At 39.2% G+C, this 27,075-nt stretch overlaps 1 long non-coding RNA gene across 1 annotated transcript in view; it reads right to left on the reverse strand.

Annotated features, from left to right (window-relative positions):
* Positions 1–739: 739 nt before the first annotated feature.
* LOC309666544 overlaps positions 740–27,075 on the reverse strand; it is a 32,061-nt gene continuing 5,725 nt past the window's right edge. Inside the window, exon 2 of the long non-coding RNA XR_014267161.1 lies at positions 740–4,186. This is a non-coding gene — a long non-coding RNA (uncharacterized lncRNA). The remainder of the gene's footprint in view (positions 4,187–27,075) is intronic.

Below are 27,075 nucleotides of genomic sequence, written 5' to 3' on the forward strand. Positions count from 1 at the left end.
TACACAAGATATTTCAGTAAAATGTGAAGGAGTGTTTGAGGTAAGCTTTTTTGGGAAATCATCAGAAAAAGCCCTTATTACCAACAGAGAGGTCATTGAAACATGAATTACTAGTTTAAAATATGATGTCAGAGAATTTTCTCTTTTCCAACTCAGAACTCTCTGCTCTAACAGATGGGAGACTGCTTCATGAAGTAGCCAATCTTGTTTTAAGGAATCCTAAGCAATATTCAATGAAAAATAGTCAATGCTTATTTGGTTGTTTGACAACATTAATGAAGTTATACTCTAGTGAAAATTAAAATATAGCTAGATATAAACTTACTTTGAATTTCTCTTAGAATCTAGGCTTTCCATTATTTTGGAAGAATAGGTGAATATATGCTCCTCCATATACACTTATTTATGGTCTCTGGATAGAAAGCCTTTTTTTCTAAGATGAGGATCTTGCCTTGATGCCTTTAGCCAACATTTGGAGTTCTAGCCAAAAATCTCAGGAAAGTTGACAGCCTGGTTTATCCCTGTAGGGTATTAGTCACCCTATAAAACTTTAGAAGTATTTATATCAGCTATACAAAGACACCTCTTCTATCTGAGCAGGAAAGGCAACCCTTTTCACTTAACTTAAAAAACAAATCAAAAGTCAAACTGGGACGATGTAAACCTCACTTATGAAATATCACCTTTAAAATGATCTGTAAATGCTGGGCCTTCTGAGTTCCACACTCATGTGTAGCTCATGAATCACATATTCTTTATTTCAGTTCATTTTAGCTTTTACAACAACCAGAAGAGCTCTTCTGGGGTCACCAACTGCCTTCTGCTAACTACAGCTGATCAATATTACTAAACAAATCAGGAGAGTGGAGGGGATGTCACTCGGAGGAGGGGAGAGCAGGGTGAGCAAAATCTCCACGTTTCTACAGTTTGAGGAGATGTTTTATGCCAATGCGTGTTTTATGTCAATCAAACATGTAAAAGTTACCATGGCTGCATAAGGCCATAAAGATGCACTTTTAAACTCTTAAAAATAAGGTAAAAATAATTACATCTCATAGAACTGTGCGTCCCATGAGTCTCTCTGCTGTTTTTAAGATACCCATGGTGAATGAGGTAAAGGAAGGGAGAGGGAAAGGGGAGAGAAACCCTTTAAGTTCTGTGTGTGGAAAAATGCAAAAGTTGTCCAGATTTGCATGTAGGATCTCTCTCTTTCTCTCTGATTTATTAACTTTAATAACTGTGGGATCTCTCTCAACTTTGGGTTTGAGAACTGAAGTCATTACAGTTCAGGACTAATTTTTTTTCCCTGAAGTAATCTCTGGTGGTGTCTGTCATCTGGGAAAGCAAAACAGCTTCGTTCCTTTTTCTTTCTTTCTTTTAACCCTTAACTCACATCTTAGACATTTCTGCTTTTGAAATTGAACTTTTGTGCATTCATGATGACAATATCTGTTCAGCAGTAATAAACTTAGACATCACAAATGTTTGTAATTGAAGTCACTAGTTTTATTGGACAGCTCTGAGGGTCTCATTTCAGAGAAATAAGTTCACCAGCAGCAGAGCTTCGTAGAGATGTTGCAAAGGTGATAGGAGAGGGCTACTCCTTCAGCCTCTGTGCTGGGAGCTGGCTGACCTGGCAGAGGTGGCACAGTGTCCTCTTTCAGAGGCAGAGAGATTATATACCTGTCTTCCTCTGTCTTGTGGTTCTTGATTCTCTGCACATCTTAAGTTTGTCCAGAGCTTTGCTGAGCAAGAACAATGACCTAGACTCAGGAGTTCATGGAGAAAGTATTAGCCTTGCCCTTAACTAGTGAGGTATACAGAACATTTTTCTCTATTAATTTCATTTTTATTTTCTGTGACTAGATGATAACAAAGCAACTTTGAGCAAATCGTCGTGTTCCACTTGAAGACTAGTGTGTGGGGAGGCCCAGTGATGTGGGCCTTATGGACAGGTCTTTATTTGTTGGAGATGCAATGCTTCATATGATTCCAAATGTATGAATCTCAGTGAGCCAGACTGCTCAGTCTGAGTATACAGTGAATAGGCTTAATCATATTTACTAATCCCATAAGAGGGCCTACCTATGGGGCAACACTGGTTTGATGTTACTGTCATAGAAAGGCCTAGGAAGTTGTGATTCATCTAAGCCTTGAGAGATTTCCACAATTCAATTGGACCTCATTTGTATAGTCCTATAGACAGGAAGAAAATGAAACAATAACAGCTTAAAAGTCCATTTCAATTTAAGAATCAAATAAACAGCCTTCTCTGAGTTCTCTAGGGACGAAGACTACAAAGGAGGCCACAAGAACAACTTAAGGATTAAGTTATGAAGCAATCCCTGCAGTAGACCCATCAGTGTCACCATCAAGAATCTAGTACATGTATACATATAACTGAAACACTTTGCTGTACACCTGAAACTAATACAACATTGTCAATCAACTATACTCCGAGGTAAAATAAAATTTTTTAAAGTGCCTCTACTAGATATAAAATAGATAATCAACCAGGACCTACTGTATAGCACAGAGAACTCTACTCAATATTCTGTAATAACCTATAAAGGAAAAGAATCTGAAAAAGAATAGATATATGTATACATATAACTGAATCACTTTGCTGTATACCTGAAACTAACACAACATTGTAAATCAACTACAGTCCAAAATAAAATAAAAAAATTTTTAAATGGAAAAAAAAAGAATCTAGTAGCACTTCTGGTTCATACAGCCCCAAGTGGATAAGAAGGGACTCCTCAAATTTTGCTGGGTGAGACATCATTGTTTTCTTAGTAGGCTGGAATCTTTTAAGTTCAGGATGGTTTGTAATTAAGTATAAAATGTTTAAAAGAATCAAATACACAGCATTAATAGTTTTCTGCTTAAGAATATGTGCATGTTTAATAATTCATATCATTGCAATATGTAAGAGAATTTTACCTATTAAACAGGTCTGTTTTTAAAATTTTCAATTTAGAATGAATAATTGAGTAACTAACTGCTTTATATTGTGCTTTTCAAGTTGAAATCTTACTAAATATATATATAGCATTATAACATTTAAGGGAAGTTAATTCTCATCATATTTATAAGTTTAAATCATTAGATATATGAATTATGTCAAGAACTTGGGAAAGGTTTGTTAAGTCAGATATTTGAGCTACCCCCCCAAAAGAAATCAAACATATTAAATGTACATATGCCATTTAATATATTTAATGGAATTTTATTAAAAGTTTGTAAATTATTCAAAGTCTCTTAAAAGTGACTGCTGTACTGGACTTTAAAATAATAAAACTGCAAGCTAGACTTAAAAGCTTAAGGAAAATTAGGCCTGGAATTTGTAACTTTAATAACTCAGATAATAATTTTAAAGCTAAAGAAAGCTTCACAAGCTTTTTTTAAGGTGAACAAAACACATCATTAAGAAAACTTCATATTTGATAGTTAATACAGTTTAAACTGACTTAAAATGTTGCGTTTAGACTTGCCTTAAAGAAAAATGCATTATTTTTAAATCCACTCCACACAAAGGACAACCTCCCTTTTCCTTCTCCAAAGGTAGAACAGGCTACATTGCTGTGATCCATAAAGTATAAACCAGATAGTCACTATTGAAAAATATTACCCCTCCAAATCTCTGTGGCTTAAACAAACAAACAAACAAGTTCCTATCTCACTGATACCATAGTGAGTGATTCTCAGGGACCGGAAGTGTTGGGGTTGGAGAAAAGACCCTAGAGACTGTGTGAGAGGTACACACTACCTCCACTCCCTCTCCATTGGCTAAAGTCAGTCACGTGGTTGGGAAACCAGCCACCCTCTGTATCCAGGAGGAAAAAGAAATTGTCTGATGGACATGTAGCATTGTCTCTGCCATACTTCACAAGTTAATTTGCTCCTCTAAAATCCATGATAGAAATGTATCATTTTCATAGAAAATACTGATTGTGACTTGAGTGGAAGGAGATATTTCCACGGTGTATGTAAATGAACAAAGCGCTATGAGTGAATTTTACCCCCTTACCTTAAGAATGCTAAGCCTTTATATGTGTTGGTCCTATTAACACAGCCACAAGAGCAGGGGAGACTTGGCAGTTACTAGTTAATGCAGGTATTCTGCATTGAGTAATTTGCGTTCTGGGTCCCCTGAAATGTCTTCATCAGTTGTCTGTATACCCTAAATTAAAGATATAATTGCTATATTATCTCTTAGCTTTGTGTCTAGTAAGTCCAGATTTCATCACAGAATAGAGCAAGTAAAAAAATTTTCCCAGGGGCTTCCCTGGTGGCGCAGTGGTTGAGAGTCTGCCTGCCAATGCAGGGGACACGGGTTCGCGCCCTGGTCTGGGAAGATCCCACATGCCGCGGAGCAGCTGGGCCCGTGAGCCACAACTGCTGAGCCTGCGCGCCTGGAGCCTGTGCTCCGCAACAAGAGAGGCCACGATAGTGAGAGGCCCGCGCACTGCGCTGAAGAGTGGCCCCCACTCGCCGCAACTAGAGAAAGCCCTCGCACAGAAACGAAGACCCAACATAGCAATCAATCAATAAATAAATCTTTAAAAAAAAAAAAAAAAAAAAAAATTTTCCCAAATGCCGGTATATATTTTGGAACTATTTTTCTAATAAATCATTTAAGATAGATCCTACCATTTCAATCCAATAAAAACTATTCCTTTGGAAAGAGAAACTTTAGAAAATGAGAAAAAGGGAAACAATTTCATTACATGCACAAAATTATTCATTATTATTTCTTTCAATAATAGTATCTATATTGTGAATGATGTACTCATCGATTGGTTATTTTAAGCCCCGAAACATTTGCTTGACTATTTCATATTTTTAATAATAGCATGTATTAAACACTTACCATGTGTCAGATTATTAAACATGTATTGTGGGTCATGCATTTTGATTATTTCTGAACCAAACTTATGAAATGGCCTGGATAAATCAAACCCAGTTCTACTTTTTTGTCTGACTTACATCCAAACACTTTTTATATATGGTTATGTCTTGATTTATTCATTCATTGAATAAGCATTTTTCTGTGTGATTTCTGGGTATCAAATCCAGTGAGAGACAAAGTGAGAAAGCAAGAAAAATAATCCCTATTCTTTTTTTTTTTTTTTTTTTAACATCTTTATTGAAGTATAATTGCCTTACAATGGTGTGTTAGCTTCTGCTTTATAACAAAGTGAATCAGTTATACATATACAATATGTTCCCATTTCTCTTCCCTCTTGCATCTCCCTCCCTCCCACCCTCCCCATCCCATCCCTCTAGGTGGTCACAAAGCACCAAGCTGATCTCCCTGTGCTATGCGGCTGCTTCCCACTAGTTATCTATTTTACATTTGGTAGTGTATATATGTCCATGACACTCTCTTACCCTGTCACATCTCACCCCACCCCCTCCCCATATCCTCAAGTCCATTCTCTAGTAGGTCTGTGTCTTTATTCCCGTCTTGCCACTAGGTTCTTCATGGCCTTTTTTTTTTTTTTTTTTTTTTTTTTTCCCCTTAGATTCCGTATATATGTGTTAGCATACTGTATTTGTTTTTCTCTTTCTGACTTACTTCACTCTGTATGACAGACTCTAACTCCATCCACCTCATTACAAATACCTCCATTTCATTTCTTTTTATGGCTGAGTAATATTCCATTGTATATATGTGCCACATCTTCTTTATCCATTCATCTGTCGATGGACATTTAGATTGCTTCCATGTCCTGGCTATTGTAAATAGAGCTGCAATGAACATTTTGGTACATGACTCTTTTTGACCTATGGTTTTCTCAGGGTATATGCCCAGTAGTGGGATTGCTGGGTCATATGGTAGTTCTATTTGTAGTTTTTTAAGGAACCTCCATACTGTTCTCCATAGTGGCTGTATCAATTTACATTCCCACCAACAGTGCAAGAGTGTTCCCTTTCCTCCACACCCTCTCCAGCATTTATTGTTTCTAGATTTTTTGATGATGGCCATTCTGACCGGTGTGAGATGATATCTCATTGTAGTTTTGATTTGCATTTCTCTAATGATTAATGATGTTGAGCATTCTTTCATGTGTCTGTAGGCCATCTGTATATCTTCTTTGGAGAAATGTCTATTTAGGTCTTCGGCCCATTTTTGGATTGGGTTGTTCGTTTTTTTGTTATTGAGCTGCATGAGCTGCTTGTAAATCTTGGAGATTAATCCTTTGTCAGTTGCTTCATTTGCAAATATTTTCTCCCATTCTGATGGTTGTCTTTTGGTCTTGTTTATGGTTTCCTTTGCTGTACAAAAGCTTTTAAGTTTCATTAGGTCCCATTTGTTTATTTGTGTTCTTATTTCCATTTCTCTGGGAGCTGGGTCAAAAAGAATCTTGCTGTGATGTATGTCATAGAGTGTTCTGCCTATGTTTTCCTCTAAGAGTTTGATAGTGTCTGCCCTTACACTTAGGTCTTTAATCCATTTTGAGTTTATTTTTGTGCATGGTGTCAGGGAGTGTTCTATTTTCATACTTTTACATGTACCTGTCCAATTTTCCCAGCACCACTTATTGAAGAGGCTGTCTTTTCTCCACTGTATATGCTTGCCTCCTTTATCAAAAATAAGGTGCCCATATGTGTGTGGGTTTATCTCTGGGCTTTCTATCCTGTTCCATTGATCTATATTTCTGTTTTTGTGCCAGTACCAAACTGTCTTGATTACTGAAGCTTTGTAATATAGTCTGAAGTCAGGGAGCCTGATTCCCCCAGCTCCATTTTTCGTTCTCAAGATTGCTTTGGCTATTCGGGGTCTTTTGTGTTTCCATACAAATTGTGAAATTTTTTGTTCTAGTTCTGTGAAAAATGCCAGTGGTAGTTTGATAGGGATTGCATTGAATCTGTAGATTGCTTTGGGTAGTAGAGACATTTTCACAATGTTGATTCTTCCAATCCAGGAACATGGTATATCTCTCCATCTATTTGTATCATCTTTAATTTCTTTCATCAGTGTCTTATAATTTTCTGCATACAGGTCTTTTGTCTCCTTAGGTAGGTTTATTCCTAGATATTTTATTCTTTTTGTTGCAATGGTAAATGGGAGTGTTTTCTTAATTTCACTTTCAGATTTTTCGTCATTAGTGTATAGAAATGCAAGAGATTTCTGTGCATTAATTTTGTATCCTGCTACTTTACCAAATTCATTGATTAGCTCTAGGAGTTTTCTGGTAGCATCTTTAGGATTCTCTATGTATAGTATCATGTCATCTGCAAATAGTGACAGCTTTACTTCTTCTTTTCCGATTTGGATTCCTTTTATTTCTTTGTCTTCTCTGATTGCTGTGGCTAACACTTCCAAAACTATGTTGAATAATAGTGGTGAGAGTGGGCAACCTTGTCTTGTTCCTGATCTTAGTGGAAATGGTTTCAGTTTTTCACCATTGAGGACAATGTTGGCTGTGGGTTTGTCATATATGGCCTTTATTATGTTGAGGAAAGTTCCCTCTATGCCTACTTTCTGCAGGGCTTTTATCATAAATGGGTGTTGAATTTTGTCGAAAGCTTTCTCTGCATCTATTGAGATGATCATATGGTTTTTCTCCTTCAGTTTGTTAATATGATGTATCACATTGATTGATTTGCGTATATTGAAGAATCCTTGCATTCCTGGGATAAACCCCACTTGATCATGGTGTATGATCCTTTTAATGTGCTGTTGGATTCTGTTTGCTAGTATTTTGTTGAGGATTTTTGCATCTATGTTCATCAGTGATATTGGCCTGTAGTTTTCTTTCTTTGTGACATCTTTGTCTGGTTTTGGTATCAGGGTGATGGTGGCCTCGTAGAATGAGTTTGGGAGTGTTCCTCCCTCTGCAATATTTTGGAAGAGTTTGAGAAGGATAGGTGTTAGCTCTTCTCTAAATGTTTGATAGAATTCACCTGTGAAGCCATCTGGTCCTGGGCTTTTGTTTGTTGGAAGGTTTTTAATCACAGTTTCAATTTCATTACTTGTGATTGGTCTGTTCATATTTTCTATTTCTTCCTGGTTCAGTCTCGGCAGTTTGTGCATTTCTAAGAATCTGTCCATTTCTTCCAGGTTGTCCATTTTATTGGCATAGAGTTGCTTGTAGTAATCTCTCATGATCTTTTGTATTTCTGCAGTGTCAGTGGTTACTTCTCCTTTTTCATTTCTAATTCTATTGATCTGAGTCTTCTCCTTTTTCTCTTGATGAGTCTGGCTAATGGTTTATCAATTTTGTTTATCTTCTCAAAGAACCAGCTTTTAGTTTCATTGATTTTTGCTATTGTTTCCTTCATTTCTTTTTCATTTATTTCTGACCTGATCTTTATAATTTCTTTCCTTCTGCTGGCTTTGGGGTTTTTTTGTTCTTCTTTCTCTAATTGCTTTAGGTGCAAGGTTAGGTTGTTTATTCGAGATGTTTCCTGTTTCTTGAGGTAGGCTTGTATTGCTATAAACTTCCCTCTTAGCACTGCTTTTGCTGCGTCCCATAGGTTTTGGGTCGTCGTATCTCCATTGTCATTTGTTTCTAGGTATTTTTTGATTTCCCCTTTGATTTCTTCAGTGATCACTTCGTTATTAAGTAATGTATTGTGTAGCCTCCATGTGTTTGTATTTTTTACAGGTCTTTTCCTGTAATTGATATCTAGTCTCATAGCGTTGTGGTCGGAAAAGATACTTGATACGATTTCAATTTTCTTAAATTTACCAAGGCTTGATTTGTGACCCAAGATATGATCTATCCTGGAGAATGTTCCATGAGCACTTGAGAAAAATGTGTATTCTGTTGTTTTTGGATGGAATGTCCTATAAATATCAATTAAGTCCATCTTGTTTAATGTATCATTTAAAGCTTGTGTTTCCTTATTTATTTTCATTTTGGATGATCTGTCCATTGGTGAGAGTGGGGTGTTAAAGTCCCCTACTATGATTGTGTTGCTGTCGATTTCCCCTTTTATGGCTGTTAGTATTTGCCTTATGTATTGAGGTGCTCCTATGTTGGGTGCATAAATATTTACAATTGTTATACCTTCCTCTTGTATCGATCCCTTGATCATTATATAGTGTCCTTCTTTGTCTCTTGTAATAGTCTTTATTTTAAAGTCTATTTTGTCTGATATGAGAATTGCTACTCCAGCTTTCTTTTGATTTCCATTTGCATGGAATATCTTTTTCCATCCCCTCACTTTCAGTCTATATGTGTCTCTAGGTCTGAAGTGGGTCTCTTGTAGACAGCATATGTATGGGTCTTGTTTTTGTATCCATTCAGCCAGCCTGTGTCTTTTGGTGGGAGCATTTAATCCATTTACATTCAAGGTAATTATCGATATGTATGTTCCTATTCCCATTTTCTTAAATGTTTTGGGTTTGCCATTGTAGGTGTTTTCCTTCTCTTGTGTTTCTTGCCTAGAGAAGTTCCTTTAGCATTTGTTGTAAAGCTGGTTTGGTGGTGCTGAACTCTCTCAGCTTTTGCTTGTCTGCAAAGGTTTTAACCTCTCCATCGAATCTGAATGAGATCCTTGCTGGGTAGTGTAATCTTGGTTGCAGGTTTTTCTCCTTCATCACTTTAAGTATATCCTGCCACTCCCTTCTGGCTTGCAGAGTTTCCGCTGAAAGATCAGATGTCAACCTTATGGGGATTCCCTTGTGTGTTATTTGTTTTTTTTCCCTTGCTGCCTTTAATAAGTTTTCCTTATATTTAATTTTTGACAGTTTGATTAATATGTGTCTTGGTGTGTTTCTCCTTGGGTTTATCCTGTATGGGACTCTCTGTGCTTCCAGGACTTGATTAACTATTTCCTTTCCCATATTAGGGAAGTTTTCAACTATAATCTCTTCAAATATCTTCTCAGTCCCTTTCTTTTTCTCTTCTTCTTCTGGGACCCCTATAATTCGAATGTTGGCGCGTTTAATGTTGTCCCAGAGGTCTCTGAGACTGTCCTCAGTTCTTTTCATTCTTTTTTCTTTATCCTGCTCTGCAGTAGTTATTTCCACCATTTTATCTTCCAGGTCACTTATCCTTTCTTCTGCCTCAGTTATTCTGCTATTGATCCCATCTAGAGTATTTTTAATTTCATTTATTGTGGTTTTCATCATTGCTTGGTTCCTCTTTAGTTCTTCTACGTCCTTGTTAAATGTTTCTTGCATTTTGTCTATTCTATTTCCAAGATTTTGGATCATCCTTACTATCATTATTCTGAATTCTTTTTCAGGTAGACTACCTATTTCCTCTTCATTTGTTAAGTCTGGTATGTTCTGACCCTGCTCCTTCATCTGCTGTGTGTTTTTCTGTCGTCTCATTTTGCTTATCTTACTGTGTTTGGGGTCTCCTTTTCACAGGCTGCAGGTTCGTAGTTCCTGTTGTTTTTGGTATCTGTCCCCAGTGGCTAAGGTTGGTTCAGTGGGTTGTGTAGGCTTCCTGATGGAGGGAACTAGTGCCTGAGCTCTGGTGGATGAGGTTGGATCTTGTCTTTCTGGTGGGCACGTCCACGTCTGGTGGTGTGTTTTGGGGTGTCTGTGGACTTATTATGATTTTAGGCAGCCTCTCTGCTAATGGATGGGGCTGTGTTCCTGTCTTGCTAGTTGTTTGGCATAGGGTGTCCAGCACTGTAGCTTGTTGGTCGTTGAGTGAAGCTGGGTCTTGATGTTGAGGTGGAGATCTCTGAGAGATTTTTGCCGTTTGGTATTACGTGAAGCTGGGAGGTCTCTTGTGGACCAGTGTCCTGAAGTTGGCTCTCCCACCTCAGAGGCACGGCCCTGATGCCTGGCTGGAGCACCAAGAGCCTTTCGTCCACACGGCTCAGAGTAAAAGGGAGAAAAAATAGAAAGAAAGAAAGAAAGAAAGAAAGAGGCTATAATATAGTGAAGTAAAATAAAGCTATTGTAAAGCAAAGCTATACAGACAAAATCGCACCCAGAAGCATATACATATACACTCACAAATAAAGGAAAAGGGGAAAAATTAATATATCCTGCTCCCAAAGTCCACCTCCTGAATTTGGGATGATTCGTTGTCTATTCAGGTATTCACCAGATGCAGGCACATCAAGTTGTTTGTGGAGTTTTAATCCGCTGCTTCTAAGGCTGCTGGGAGAGATTTCCCCTTATCTTCCCTGTTCGCACAGTTCCTGGGGTTCAGCTTTGGATTTGGACCCGCCTCTGCGTGTAGGTCGCCTGAGGGCGTCTATTCCCCGCCCAGACAGGACGGGGTTAAAGGAGCAGCTGCTTCGGGGGCTCTGGCTCACTCAGGCCGCGGGGAGGGAGGTGTACAGAGGAGGCGGGGTGAGCCTGCGGCGGCCGAGGCCGGTGTGACGTTGCACCAGCCTGAGGCGGGCAGTGCGTTCTCCCGGGGAACTTGTCCCCGGATCACGGGACCCTGGCAGTGGCGGGCTGCACAGGCTCCCGGGAGGGGCGATGTGGAGAGTGACTTGTGCTCACACACAGGCTTTTTGGAGGCGGTAGCAGCAGCCCCAGCGTCTCACGCCCGTCTCTGGGGTCCGTGCTGATCGCCGCGGCTCACGCCTTTCTCTGGAGTTCGTTTAGGCGGCACTCTGAATCCCCTCTCCTTGCGCGCCGCGAAACAAAGAGGCAAGAAAAAGTCTCTTACCTCTTCGGCAGCTGCAGACTTTTTCCCGGACTCCCTACCAGCCAGCTGTGTTGCGCTAACCCCTTCAGGCTGTGTTCACGCCGCCAGCCCCAGTCCTCTCCCTGCGATCCAACCGAAACCGAAACCGGAGCCTCAGCTCCCAGCCCCGCCCGCCGAGCAGCCAAGCCTCTCGGGCTGGTGAGTGCTGCTCGGCGCCGAGCCTCTGTGCGGGAGTCTCTCCGTTTTTTTCCTCTGTGCCCCTGTTGCTGTGGGGTCTGCGGTGATCGCCGCGGCTCGCGCCCTTCTCTGGAGTTCGTTTAGGCGGCGCTCTGAATCCCCTCTCCTTGCGCGCCGCGAAACAAAGAGGCAAGAAAAAGTCCCTTGCCTCTTCGGCAGCTGCAGACTTTTTCCCGATCTCCCTCCCAGCCAGCTGTTGTGCGCTAATCCCTTCAGGCTGTGTTCACGCTGCCAGCCCCAGTCCTCTCCCTGCGATCCAACCGAAACCGAAACCGGAGCCTCAGCTCCCAGCCCCGCCCGCCCCGGCGGGGGAGCAGACAAGCCTCTCGGGCTGGAGAGTGCTGCTCGGCGCCGAGCCTCTGTGCGGGAATCTCTCCGTTTTTCCCTCTGCGCCCCTGTTGCTGTGGGATCCGCGCTGGTAGCTGCGGCTCGCGCCCGTCTCTGAAGTTCGTTTAGGCGGCGCTCTGAATCCCCTCTCCTCGCGCACCAGGAAACAAAGAGGGAAGAAAAAGTCTCTTGCCTCTTCGGCAGCTGCAGACTTTTTCCCGGACTCCCTCTCGGCTAGCTGTGGTGCACTAACCCCTTCAGGCTGTGTTCACGCCGCCAACCCCAGTCCTCTCCCTGCGATCCGACCGAAGCCCGAGCCTCAGCTCCCAGCCCCGCCCGCCCCGGCGGGTGAGCAGACAAGCCTCTCGGGCTGGAGAGTGCTGCTCGGCGCCGAGCCTCCGTGCGGGAACCTCTCCGCTTTGCCCTCCGCACCCCTGTGGCTGCGCTCTCCTCCGTGGCTCCGAAGCTTCCCCCCTCTGCCACCCGCAGTCTCCGCCCGCGAAGGGGCTTCCTAGTGCGTGGAAATCTTTCCTCCTTCACGGCTCCCTCCCACTAGTGCAGGTGCCGTCCCTATTCTTTTGTCTCTGTTATTTCTTTTTTCTTTTGCCCTACCCAAGTACGGGGGGAGTTTCTTGCCTTTTTGGAGGTCGGACGTTTTCTGCCAGCGTTCAGTGGGTGTTCTGTAGGAGCAGTTCCACGTGTAGATGTATTTCTACTGTATCTGTGGGAAGGAAGGTGATCTCCGCGTCTTACTCTTCCGCCATCTTCCCGAGGCTCCCCTATTCTTGAGAGGTTTCATTTCGGAAAACCTCAGAACTAAGTGCTCAGAACTAAAAAGCCCCAGTTGCCACCCCAAATTACCCGTTATTGTAGAATGTTGCCTGGTACCATAGAATAAAAATACTTGAGTCCTGATCCAAATTTGGAATAATTTGGTGCATTAACTTTGGGAATTCAGTCTTAAACAATTGAAGTCACCAAATTATGTCTAGGAACGTTCAAAATAAGCTACAGAACAAAACTTAAAAATCCCCAACAGGAAAAATTGTTTCTACTTTTGTCATAAGAATTCCCACATTGCCAGAATCCATTTGCAATAAAAAGCTCCTGCAATTATTAAGAATCCATTCACTTGGGCTATTTTACTCATGTAAAAGCTATTTACGGTTTATGCCTCAAAATGTATCCCTCTCAGTATCATTTAAAAAATGAAAATCATGCTGCATTTACAGTTATATCCTGGTAAACACAAAAGTGCTGTAGAATAAGATATCAGTGTCCTTTGAAAGAGCTATTATAAAAATTATGCACTGGTTATTATTCACTACAATCTACAAGTTAGCAGATTTTTGCCCAGGTTAGTGATTTTGTTACAAACCTAATGATTGGTGATGTCAGGTTAAGAAGTACAGTAAATTCAAGCATCAATGTACCTCCTTGTGCTCCAAAAATATAATAATGATGGATGAGCTTTGAAAAAGAAAATTAAAAATACATAGGTAAGCTCAAAAATAAGACCAGCATCACTGTGGACGAGGAATGGAACAATGCCCAAGTATGGGGCAGATATGCCATACATCTGCTGGGTTCCAAGGCTGGAAACACATATGTGTCAGTGTGTCATCACGGCCACAGTTCCTCCAAAAACTCCTAGTGGCCAATCCTTCCTTGCCTTTGTCATTGGATTTCGAGCTCTCAGATAATCCAGGATGACCTCATCTCAAGATCCTAAACTTAATTACATCTATAAAGATCTTTTTTTGCATAAAGTTGTATTCACAGAATCCTGGTGGACATATCTTCGGGGGGGGACACCATTTAGCCCACTACTTAGAGCTATTCAGGTTTCCTATTCCCTTCCTATAATTTTGCAGATTTGTCTTTTTATTCTTACAGTTTTTAATAAAGTATGTTTTTCAAGAAAAATTCCATTTTTTCAAGAGTTCAAAATATATTGGTATAAAGACATTCACTGTTATCTTTTTAATGTTTGCAAACTCTGTATTGATGTTACCTTATTTATTCCTGTTGTTGGTATTTTATGATTTCTCTCTTTTTTTTCTTCGTCAGTCTTGCCAAGGATTTATAAATTTTATTAATCTCTTCAAAGAACCACCTGCTGTCTTCATTGATTCCCTCTTCTGAACTTTGTTTCATATTTCATTGATTTCTATTCTTATCTATTATTTCCTTCCCTTGATATTTCATTTTTCTTTTTCTAATTTCATGAGACAAAGCATAAATCATTGATTTCAGTCTTTTAACTTTTCTAATATATGCACTTAAGGCTATGTATTTTCCTTAAAGTACTCATTTGACACCCCTTCCCCAATTTTGATATGGCATATATTAATAATATTTGATTTAAACCATTTAAAATTTGCAATGTAATTTCTTCTTGGATTGTGTGTTATTTAGATATACATTATTTAATATTCAAGATGTTGGAGATTGCCTAGTTATCTCTTTGTTATTTATTTATAGCCCAATTCCATTATATTCAGAGAACACTCAATGATTTCTCTCAGATAATTTTTCTTCTGTCTAGAAATCTCTCTTTCTTATTTCTTTTAGTGCATGTTTTCTAGTGACACATTCTATTTTTGTCTGAAAATATTTTTATTTTACTTTCATTATTGAAGGATATTTGTTATGAATATAGAATTCTCAATTGTAGGTTACTTTCTTTCAGTATTTTAAGGGTGTCATTTCACAGCCTTTTATCTTCCCATTTTTTAAAAAAGTCAGTTCTCAGTTTACTGTTGCTCATTTGAAGGTAATGTGGATTTTTTTTTCTGGTTGCTTTTAAGAATCTTCTCTTTATCTTTAGTTTTCAGCAGTCTTATTATGATGTATATAATATTATTTTATTTATATTTATGCTCCTTGATTTATCCTGTTTGGGGTTCACTGAGTTTCTTTTTTTTTTTTTTTAATTTGTTTATTTTATTTATTATTTTTTTTGGCTGTGTTGGGTCTTCGTTGCTCTGCGTGGGCTTTCTCTAGTTGGTGGTGAGTGGGGGCTGCTCTTCGTTGTGGTGCACAGGCTTCTCATTGCAGTGGCTTCTCTTGTTGTGGAGCACGGGCTCTAGGTGCACGAGCTTCATTAGTTGTGGCGCATGGGCTCAGTAGTTGTGGCTCGTGAGCTCTAGAGCGCAGGCTCAGTAGTTGTGGTGCACGGGTTTAGTTGCTCTGTGGCATGTGGGATCTTCCCAGACCAGGGCTTGAACCCACGTCCCCTGCATTGGCAGGTGGATTCTTAACCACTGTGCCACCAGGGAAGCCCATCACTGAGTTTCTTGAATCTGTGAGTTGAGGTATTACATAATTTTTAAAAATGTATTGTCTATTATCTATTCTAATAGTGCTTCTTCACTGGCCTCTCTAGCTTTCATTTTTGAACTCCAATTATATATATGTTGGCCCTTTTCATCTGTCCCACACATCTCGACTCTTCTTTTCTGTGTGTTTAATTATTTTTTCTCTGAGTACTTCAATTTGGATATTTTTTAATTAAGTTTTCTTCCATTTCACTAATCCTTTCCTCTGCTGCTCTCATTCCATTTCTTGGTTACTTTTATCTTTCCATCCATTTTATCCATGTTTTCTTGACCATATTAATCATAGTTATTTGAAGTCCTTGTCATATAACTCCAGTGTGTGGGTCATCTTTGGTTTGGTTTGGTTATTATTGTTTGTTTGTTTCTCTTGTTTTCTGGTTATGAGGTCCTGTTTCTTTGGCAAGTCCCTTAATTTTATTTGAATGCCAGCAATATATATGCAAAGTTGTAGATATTTCAGATAAGAGAGTCACCCTTCAATCTGGCTAGTCTGTCTACTGGTGGCTGATCCCCGTTATAAATTAGGGATTGTATTAATCAAGGCTGGTTTGCCAGATATGGTAATAGTCTCTCTACAAGTATTGTGCTTCTGGCCATTCCAAATTATCAACTCAAAGCCTGAGGTACTAAACTCTAATCGTTAGCTTATAAGACTGTTGAAAGCTCTGCTCTTCTTTAGAGATGGTTTCCAATTTGACAAATGTTCATAGGGAAGCACTATTGAGTTTGAGGTCTCCCGACTTTCTTCTGGTTTCCCTGTCCATGTGCCATATGTTAAAGTAATATTGCTCAACTTTAAACCCATTCTTCAATATTCAGCTTGTAACACGAAGGACTCTCCACATTTCTCTTTTGCCAACTGACAACCTGCTAAATGCTTCTAACAGAGTCAATAGAGGGTGCTATGAATCTAGGGATAAACCTAGAGATAGAAATCTAGAGGATCATACTGGAGGAGAAGACATTTGTTTATTCCTGTTTGCTTTATGTGAGCTTCCTGTTTGCTTCTCATTCCTGTCAATGGCTCCCCAGGCTCACTTCTTGACAACAACTGTGGCAGTTCATTCCAGTCATGGTAGTTAAGTCCAGTTTGCAGTTTTCCCAATTCTTGAAAGAACTAGCCTCACTGTGCCACCTCAGAGACACCAGAAGCAGCCAGCTCAGACCCCCTCCTCAGAGGTTGGGGTTAAAGCTCATGAAAACCCTCCTTTGAACTCAGAGAGACTAGCACCAACTGACCAGCACTCCTTTCTCAGAGGGGTGAATTTCAGCGTCCTGGCTCCTTCCTCTAAATTTTTATGTTTTACTAATTCTAACCTCTTCTGTCCATTCCCCCAAGCCTTGAGTGTGGTAGCTGTTTCCTGCTATTGTTATCTCTGTGTTCTCTTCTTTGCTTTTTGAGATCTTCAATATGTATTATAAATATATATACTCTCTGTTAAAATAATTGGTATGCTTTCTGTTTCCTGGCTCTACTATAAATGATATGGAGCATTTATTTGCAGACAACATGATTGTGTACTTAGAGAATCCTAAGGAATCTACAGAGAAGCTACTACAATCATTAAATGAATTTAACAAGGTCACAGATATCAGCTCAACTTACAAAAAATCATTTTATTTTTATAACAAACAATGAAAAATAGGGGGTGGGGTAAAACAAAAAGCATTTACAGCAGCCTAAAAAAACCCTGAAATACTGAGGCATAAATTTAACAAACTATGTGAAAGTCTATACATTGAAAGCTAAAGAATATTGCTGAGAGAAATTACAGACCTAAATAAATGGAGACATACACCTTGGTGGTTTTAAAATATGTCTACAAATTTTTTATACTCCTCTTTTCAAGCAGTGGGTTCTAATTCCTTTCCCTTTGAGTGGGGGCTGTATTTGTAAGAATAATGACATAAGGGTACTTGAACCTTGTCAAAGAGCATGAAGGGGGCTTATGAGCACTGGTAATGTTGTTTTTTGATATGGCTAGTGGGTATGGATTGTCTCGTTTTTGAAAAATCATTACACTGTACACTTACAATGTGCACTTTTGTGTATGTACATTATACTTTCATAAGAAGTAAAAAGTAAATATATAAATAAAAACCTATGGCAGGTAAACTTATAGGTGAAAACGGTTATCTTGAAACAAGGATGCTCACTATCACTGCTTCTTTTCAACATTGTACTAGAAGTCCTAGACAACATAGTTAGGCAAAGAAATAAATCGTAGTTATTAGTATTAGAAAGGAAGGATTAAAGCTGTCATTATTTGCAGACAACATGATTTCTTACGCAGAAAAGGCAAATAATCTCAGATAATCCACTAACATTAATTAATGAATTTAGAATTTCTATATATCAACAACAATTACATAATAAACAGGTTAAAGAACACTTTATAATGATATCAAAACAGCAAATTCATAGAAATAAATCTAATAAAAAATGTGTAAGACCACTAAACTGTAAATATTGTTAAGAGAAATTTTTTTAAAGACCTTGATATATGGAGAAATACACCATGTTTATGGATTAGAATACTCAGTATTGTAAAGATATTAATTTTCCTAAAGTTGAGGTTTAGATTCAACGCAGTCCTAATCAAAATCTCAATAGTGATGACTAAGTCAGTGACGACTTAGATTTCTTGCTTTGAAATTTAGCTATATGATTATGGTATCCACTGGTGTTAGAAAAGGTGGTCTGTACAGATTTTGAGTAGTTATTGAGGAAGTGGGCTTTCCTACTGCACAAGAGATCATGACTTCTGACTTTAGGTCTACATAATGCCACTCAGGTGAATGACCGGTCAGCTAATTTGACAAATTATCATAATTATGATCAATGGCTAATAACTGCAAATAGTTAATTATGCAAGAAGCCATGCTAATTACTGAGCTGGGAAAATTAAATTCTAGCATGACTGGAATTAATTAATTTCAAAAAGTCTGAAATATAGGAAGTCCCACTAGTTTGGCTTTTATTTACCAGTGAATTATTTTTAGAATATACAAGATAATAATCATATTGTAAGTTTATGACAAAGAAAAGAGGATGAAAACCTTTGGTTTTTCACCACGTCGTATTCAAGGAGACTTTGAAAAAGACATCCTTGATGAAAATGAAAATGGTGCTGGGTCACTTTGATCATCATGATAATTATTCAAACACTAGTATGGTTTTTTTTTTTTTGGTTTAACTTTAATTTCTAGTAACTGTGATGTCATCAAACAGAAATGCACTCAAATGCTGTCCACTTTCACCCTCATCACTCTGAGATTCAGAGAAAGAAACAACCTTCCCTTTCAAAGCAATTCAAAAGTAATGGTCTCCTCTTTCTCCTCCATCTCTGTAATATTGCTTTATTTCCCCCTCTCTTCTGTTCCACTCTACAGCCTTGGTTTCTCACTCCAAACAGGTTCACTTCTCTTCCACCCAAAAACAAACAAAAGGTTTTCTATGAAGCTTTATCTTTCTCTTGCTGCAGCCTTATTTCTGTTTTCTTCTTCAGTCAAACTTCTTCAAAGAATAATGTACCATGCAGGTTAAAGTATTCTTATTTTCTAAATGGTCTTTGACTAGCATTTCTCTTCTAACCCGACCATTCCACTATTATCTTCCTAATCATTTTATATGATGTACCATGTTCTTATTTGATTTCTCTACCTTCCTCAATATTTATTTCACCACACCTTCCTCCTTGAAATTCTTTCTTCCTGGGCATCTACTCCTCCACACTGCCTTTTTCCCCACCTCTTTATTTCATCTTAGTCTTCTTCACTAACTCTTCTTTCTTCACTCATCACTTAAATATAAGTATTCACCAAGATTTATCTTTAATACTTTTCTTTTCTCAATCTACATCTCTTCCTAGACCATTTCATTCATACTCTTGCCTTTAATATTTAACCATAGCATGATAAGTTTCCCAATTGTGTTTCTTAACATAGACCTTGCCTGAAAAATCTGATTGCCTACTAAAAATTCCCATCAAAATGTCCCATGAGCAGTCAAATTCAACATGACCTAAACCATTCCTTATCCTTCCACCCACTCCCAACTATGTCACCCAATTTTCTTTAACCCCATTAGTAATTCAACGTCTATCCAGTCTCAAAAATATTTACAACACAAAGATATTTTAAATCTTTATATTCTCCTTCCCTGGCCATATCCAATTAAACATCAACTCTTACGTATCCCATCTCTCAGATATCTCTTGAATGTAGACCTTCCCAGTAGTCACTGTCTTAGTTCTGTGTTTTCCCATCTCTTACATGGACTTTTGGGTTAATTTCCTGAACTTCCTGTCTCCAATCTTCTCCCTCGCCCTCATTCTTTTCTTTTCTGCTGGGTGAATTGTCCTATTAAAATGCAAATCGGACCCTTCTCTGTTTTCAACCCTGCTTGGGGTCTCCATTACCCTTGCCCAAACTCAAGGACCTTACATTGGCCTTACAGTGTCCTCATAGCTCTCTAGTTTTCTCCAGCATTAATGAACTAACTACATCTTCCCTGAGTTTGCTATGTTGTTCAGTCCTCTCTGCCTTTGTACATGCTGTTTCTCTTTCCTACTGTGCTTTCTGCAATTTGTTCATCTGACATTTTCTTATCTATACTTTAAAACTGTTCTGGGAAGCCCTTCCCTGACAGAGTCAATCAGCAATTCCTTTGTTCTACCCGTTTACCATCTCCGTACTTCTATTATTACAGCTACCAGAGTGGCTAGTGTTTGCCTATTTACAATTCTGCCTCAGACACTACTCTGTAAATTTCTTGAGAACAGGAGCCACTGTTTGTATATTTTCTAGTGTCTATCACTGTGTCTGGCACATAGTAGGTGCTCTAAAGCACCTAATACCGAGTTGAATGAATTCTTCGTAGATGTCTAGCAAGAGCATGACATCTCACGAATGAATAACAGAACAAATTCAAATGGTTTGAGGTTTTTTAATTCAAAAAACCTCATTGTCATGTGATGTGAGCCAACCATGCTGGCTCTGAGGATACAAAGCAAACGAGAAATCATTACCTTCGCCTGCACAGAGCATAGAGTCCAGGAATTATCAGTGTCTTCCTCTCCACCCCGCTGAGACCATGGCTTCCTGCTCTCCAGGTTGTCCTGCTTTCTCTCTTCCCTGTTTCTTGTGGTTTGTTTGAATTTTGTGCTAATCTGAATTCCTCACGAACACCTTCCATCACCTGCTCACTGATCCATGACCTGTTCGTTTGACTGAATTGCATTTTAAAGGTCCCTGGCTTGACTTCACTGGTCCCAATGCTGACTGCTGTGAAATGACCTCCATCCCAAGTGACTATCATTCATGTTTTCTCCCCAAAATACAATGCACCTACAGTGTTAATGCAAATAAGCCCCAAGCTCCATGTCATATTAGCAAATATGGTAAATTCAAGACCAGTAGACCAGAAATAACCTGCCTCTTGTTATCTTATGCGGTCATGTGCACCAAACTGGAATATTTCTTTCCTCAAAGGTGGGAAGTGAGTCAGAGGCCATCTGTGTGGCCCTTGCTCACCAGTCCTGAGTGACCAATAATTAATTTAGGTCGAATGTGATTAGTCCCTTGTTAACAGCAGTTTTTCTGCACTTTCCTCAGTTGGCTCTGGAGATACACCGTCGAGTGTGATGTATGACTCCTGGCACAGAATGAAACCTGAGCCTGTGAAAGGACGGATAAGCTGCTCTGTGCCTTGCTAATGAATTCAGGGGCTCAACACTCTTATCTAAAGTGCAGCAAAGACGGGTCCTCAAAGAGCAGGAGTCCAGGCTACACAGAAGAAACAACAGGAGAAGCTTCACTTTCTTTGACTTTTTGAGTCCTATCACCTCGGTTTGCGCTTCCAAGCCACTTACACTGCTCTAAGGGAAAGGGCAAAGTGTGTTTATTAAAGAGGGGGAGGGACCTGAGAGAGGGAGGCTATTTGTAGTGAACTGAAAAAAATATTTTTTATCAGAAGTTATAAAACCAGGCTAACTGAAAATATTTCAATATATAAAATTTTCTTTTAAATGGGAAAAGATCATTCAGCTACTCTCTTACCAAATCACCGTATTTGTATATGGCTATCATCCTTCTGTATCTACTTTGTATATGAATTTTATGAAAATTTTATTTTCCAGGAAATAAAAATTGAGAGTGTTTGATTAATATTCATTCCCTGCACTATAAGGACATATAAAGGAAAGGAAAAGAGAAGAAGGTGGGGAAAAGGAGAGAGGGAAGGAGGAAAAGAAGCAAATAGAGAAAGGAAAGAAGGAAGGAAGGAAGGGAGGGAGGGAGGGAAGAAGGGAAGAAGGGAGGAGGGGAGGAAGGAAGTAATTTTTCCTTTGTACCAAAGTAAGGCAAAATGGTATCCTCCTACTCTCAACTCCCAACACAAACTTCTACATTAGGACCATGGACAGCCAAGTCAATTCTTTCTCTCCTAGAGAATATTGGAGGCAGGCTCTCAGACTTCCATATAATCCACGTGGGCTCACCCTCACCCTCATCTCTGCCCACAGATCTGTCAGGCACATCCCACAAAGATCTCAACAAAGGTAAAAATGACTGACTAGGACAAGGACTTGGTTCTCTTTTTTATAAGAAGCACAAGTTTACATTAAACTACCATAAAATGATTAGAAGAATTCTAACATGAGTTTTAGAATTTCTCCACACCATACAACTGCTTAAAATTATGTCCTACCTAAAGTGAAACTGTTTTAAAATATGTTTTGGAACTAGAGTCTTGCTTTGTGTTACTGCCTCCAGTCCAAGATCACCAGAAATACACCAGGAGTTGAACTGGTTGCCTTGTTGCAATGAGGGGGAATGCACACCAGAGAGATGGTGGGCATCTCAGTAAGTGGGTGTTAGAAATTATTACAGGCCTTGGGCTTGTGTTAGGTGATTTGGGGCGTAGTTCATGGGGGCAGGGCTTTTCTCTAGTTGGGTCACTTCAGGAAGTGGGGGTAATTCTGTAATTTAATATCTTAATAAATTTTATCTAAAAGGAGGGAAGACTAGAGAGGGCAAGGCTGTAATTGGTGAAGAAGCAGCAGTCACTCATGTAGCCCAGACAGGGCAACTTTTGGTCATCTTTGTGGGTTGGAAATATTCCTGTTTTTGTCTGTGTTCAGGAAAGATCACGGAGTGCTCTCATTTTTTGTCTTGATCCACACAGACACAGGATGCCTTGGTTGATGTTGGTGTTTTTTTGAAATGGCGTATGTTCAACAGAAAGCCAAGGCCTAGCTGGTGGTGCCAGCCCAACTCCTGGGTGTCAGGGAGCACTTACCTCTCTTGGAAGCTAGAATTCACTAAAACAAAGGAAAAATGATAGAATTTTGGTTTGTAATTTAGAAGTCAAAATAAAGAGGTATATTTCTTTCAATTTTCCAAAGGCATGTAAAGGGAACCTAGATTTTAAAGTCAAATGGATGTGGAAGAAACTGAAGAATCTAGTTATCTTGAGATATATCTACTACAAAAGGCAAAACAATGTAATCATTATTTAGTTGTTTAGGACATGCTGAGATTGAATCTGCGTATTCACTTTTTTTAATATTATTATTACATTTTTAACCTGAGATGATATACAAATAAGTTGGCGTGTCTTTTTACTTTTTAAAATAAAGTTATTGAAAAAAGGAGGAGTTCTATGTAAATACTTTTGTGTAAATCATGCATTTAGAATAAGACACAAAATATATACATCTGCTGAAAATACAAGAAAATCTTATTTAGTATAGAAATTTAAAATGGAATAGAGTTTGTTGTAGTATTCCAGGATTTAGGACAAGTCTACCTAGTGAAGTCTGGGTCAAAGCATGAACAAAAAGTTGAGAACTTAGACAATCAGAGAATATTTGTCAGTGATTCAAAAAAGCTAGTAACTAGAAAGATAGTTTTCTACTGAACTTATCCTCAAAAGTGCCTTACTTTTCAACTTCAATTTGCTAGTATAGACTTGGCTTTAGTTTGGTAAATAAAAAAAAATGTTTGAAAGGTAGTTAGAAACTACAACAAAATTAAGACAAAAACCATGAAAGTAAAGCAAACTGAAAAACCCAAGTGAATACTGTGAATGCTCCTAGACTAAACTGATCAAGGGAGTGAGTTTGGAACATATTTGATATTACATTTAAAATTGACATGTTAATTCTTAATGTTTAAATCTGGGTTTGAAAGAGTTTCTCAAAGATTCCTAAAATCACTTAAGGCTCCCAGAATAGAGCAAACTGTTATTCTTGAGAATTTTGCTGAAGGGCTTGACAATGGACTGTTAGAAAATATTTACAGACACTTTCTAAATAATTCAGTTTTTGAACTTTGCAGAACACGTCTTCATTGTGTAGCAAGAAATTATTATTTTGTTTATATTGAAATCTCCCTTCAGATGACAATCATACAGTTCCTCTGCAGTAAATATATTTGCCTTTGAGGCCATTCTACTTCAAAAATGAACTCAGACATGAATAGTTTACCATATACTATTTCCACTGGAAAACCTGGAAAACCACGGTTCTGCAAGAAAGGGCATTTTGCCTGAGTAGGTTTAGGAGAAACACTGACATTTAGTCTTTGAAAAGATTATGAAGGGGAGACTGACTCAAGTCAAGTTAAGGTACTTTTGACACAAATCCCTAGCAGGTTTCTATCCCAGACCTGAGTTGAAAATAAATGGGACATGGGGGTAACCCTGACAAAAGAGCTGTTTTCAAAATCTCTGCACAATGTACAGAGACTGCTGGCAGAGCAAGTTGTGTGTGCATTTATATAATGGTGGCATCTGAAGAAAAAGAGTTACATGGATATGAAACTGTATATCATCAGAATGATTTGACTTTCAATTTAAAGGAAACTCTAAAGTGACAGAGTGAACTGCTGCAGATCCGTGTGGGAACACAGACTTCACTGTTATCCCATATTTGAGAAAACAACCCAGACAGTGGATCCTAAAATTTCCTCTGGAAATTTTCTTGGAGTCTGGGGATGGTGCTTTCTAATCTTCCCGTATCCTATTCACCTACAGCTAATAACTCCTTGAGGGTGATGGGTAGGGAAGACCCTCAGGTGATGGAAAAGAAGTTCTATTTCAAGAACCACGAATGATGCCTTTGGAAAATCTGGTCATTTGAAACAAATAAAAATTAAAGTTTCTCTTTAACAAGCACTTACATTGTGCCAGTCACTCTTCTAAGCACTTTATGAATATTGAGTCATTTACTATTCATAGCAACTCTATATATTACCCAAGGGGAAACTGAGGCACCCAAAGTATTTTTTTGAATTTTTGAATTTTATTTTATTTATTTTTTTATACAGCAGGTTCTTATTAGCTATCCATTTTATACATATTAGTGTATATATGTCAAGCCTAAAGTTATGCAGTTCGTAAATGTTGATGTCAGAATTCAGACCCAGGCATCTTGCTCCAGAGTCTGAGCTCTTTATTATGCTACACGTACAGGTTTTACCATTTGTACATCAATTCTGCACCAGGTGGCCAGGTTGCTCTGCAGCTGCCGTGCACCAAGCAGAGCACATACTTCCCTACATTCTAGTTATTCTACATGAGTAGTGAGTGACCTGTTGAGAACGAAAAGTTATAACTTGCTAGGGATTGCTCCCAATCCTAAGCAAGTATTTCCACAGATCTTGTGTTGCCCCTTTCTTGTGACATATCTCTGTATTTCAGGTAAAATCAAATACCACTTGGCATATGTGGGTCAGTCTTCCTGTAAAGATCTGTGCTCTGGATTCAAACAGCCAGATTTCATTTCCAGATGGGAAAAAACAGACATGATAGAATTGGGAAGCACAGACAGAAGTAGGTAATTTGGAATTTTAAACAATTTTGATGGCTGGAAAGAATGGAATGATGCTGATACATTGGAGACAAAAGTTACAGACTGAGTTACAGCTGCTCTGTGTTCTGGGTCCATGCACCATAGACTAGTATACATGATGGACATCTGAATGAGAAGAGGTCCATTAAACTTGGAACAAAGTTTTTGTTCACCTCACAGAATTTCTGTGTGAATCTAAGGGCAAAGGTAGTGCTGTTTTGTAATCTAAAAGTAGGGGGCAACATTAGTGAGAAAAACGTTCCCCTCTGCTTTCAGTGTGGGCAGTGGCAGTGGAATTGGGTAAGGGGAGAGGTCCTGGCTCAGGAGCCAAGAAAATAAATTTCTAGAGCATCACGTGCCTGACCATATAGATTCTTCCTCCAGAAGATGAGCAATGGTCCCTCTAGTCCTTTCTCTAGGGAACAGCCTTGATAATCCTTTGAAAGTAAATCTGATCAGATCATCCCTCCATATCAAAGTTCTCATCACTGGCTAATCTCAGAAACCTTTAAGGAGACCTCTGGGCCTGGCATGATGTGGCCCCTGTCTACATTTCTGCCTCACTTCTCACCGTGTTCCCGCCCCCGCACTCTGCTCCAAGCCTGTGTAAAGATCTCTCAATTCTTTGAGTCAAGGATATGTTCTCTTGTCTCAGGGAACTTCTCACCCTTGCCTCTGACTTAAACACTCTTTTCCTACTTCTTTCGTGGCTGCTGTTCACCTCTATGCATGACTTAAACGTAGAATTCTAGTCCATATTTTTCCTCAGAACTTAAGACCCATATATCCAACTGCTGCTTCAACTTCTGCACTTGAATGCTTTAAAATTATTTCAAACTCAGCAAATCCGACACTCGATGCATGATCCTTCCCTCTAAACCTGGTCTTTTTCCACTGCATAGATCTTAGAGAAAGTCCTCCTTTCCATCTAATTGTACAAGTCAGAAATTTAGGACTCATCTTGTCCTCACTGCTTCCCCACATCTGATCTGTCACCAGTACGTATGCCTTTACCCTCTTAATATTTCTTGAGCGCATTCCCTTCTATCCATCTACCCACCTCCAGTGTGGTCTAAGCCCTGATTTTATTATGCGTAAAAGTGAACCACCTGGGGAGCTTGGTAAAATGCAGATTCTGATTCAGCAGGCCTGCATTTCTAACAGCCTCCTAGATGCCCATGTTGTTGGTCCACAGGCACCCTTTTCGAGTAAGAAGGCTGTAAGCCACGAGCAGTTCTTTCCTGGGTGATTGCAGTATCATCCTAACAGGTACAAATAACCCCGGCTGTCCCATCACCCACATTAGAGCCAGGGTCGTCATCACCAAGTACGGGTCTTCAGAGACTTCCGTTGCTATTGGGACCAAGTCCAGGAGTCTCAACACAGCTTACGAAGCATTCATGAGCAACTCCTCCCTACCTCTACTATCGTCCTATGCCAAGCCTACTCTTACTTTCTGCCCTGTAGCCACGTTAGTATACATTTATTACGCTTAACTATATGAAATGCTGCCTCTTTGAGTTAAAAACTTAAATTGAGTATCAGCAATTTTGTACTGTTCAACCTAACAGTCCTTGAATGAGCTGAGCTCCTTCCCTGCATAAAGCCTGTTTAAAAAGAAGACACGCTCTGTTCTTCCTCTTCATTGTATCATGGCCCATGCATCCTTCAGATCCCAGCCTAATGATCCCTTCCTCGGGGAAGCCTTCCAGACCTACCTGACCAGAACAACTC

The sequence above is a fragment of the Balaenoptera physalus genome (assembly GCF_965194825.1).
Source record: "Balaenoptera physalus genome assembly, chromosome: 9".
NCBI classification, from domain to species: Eukaryota; Metazoa; Chordata; class Mammalia; order Artiodactyla; family Balaenopteridae; genus Balaenoptera; species Balaenoptera physalus.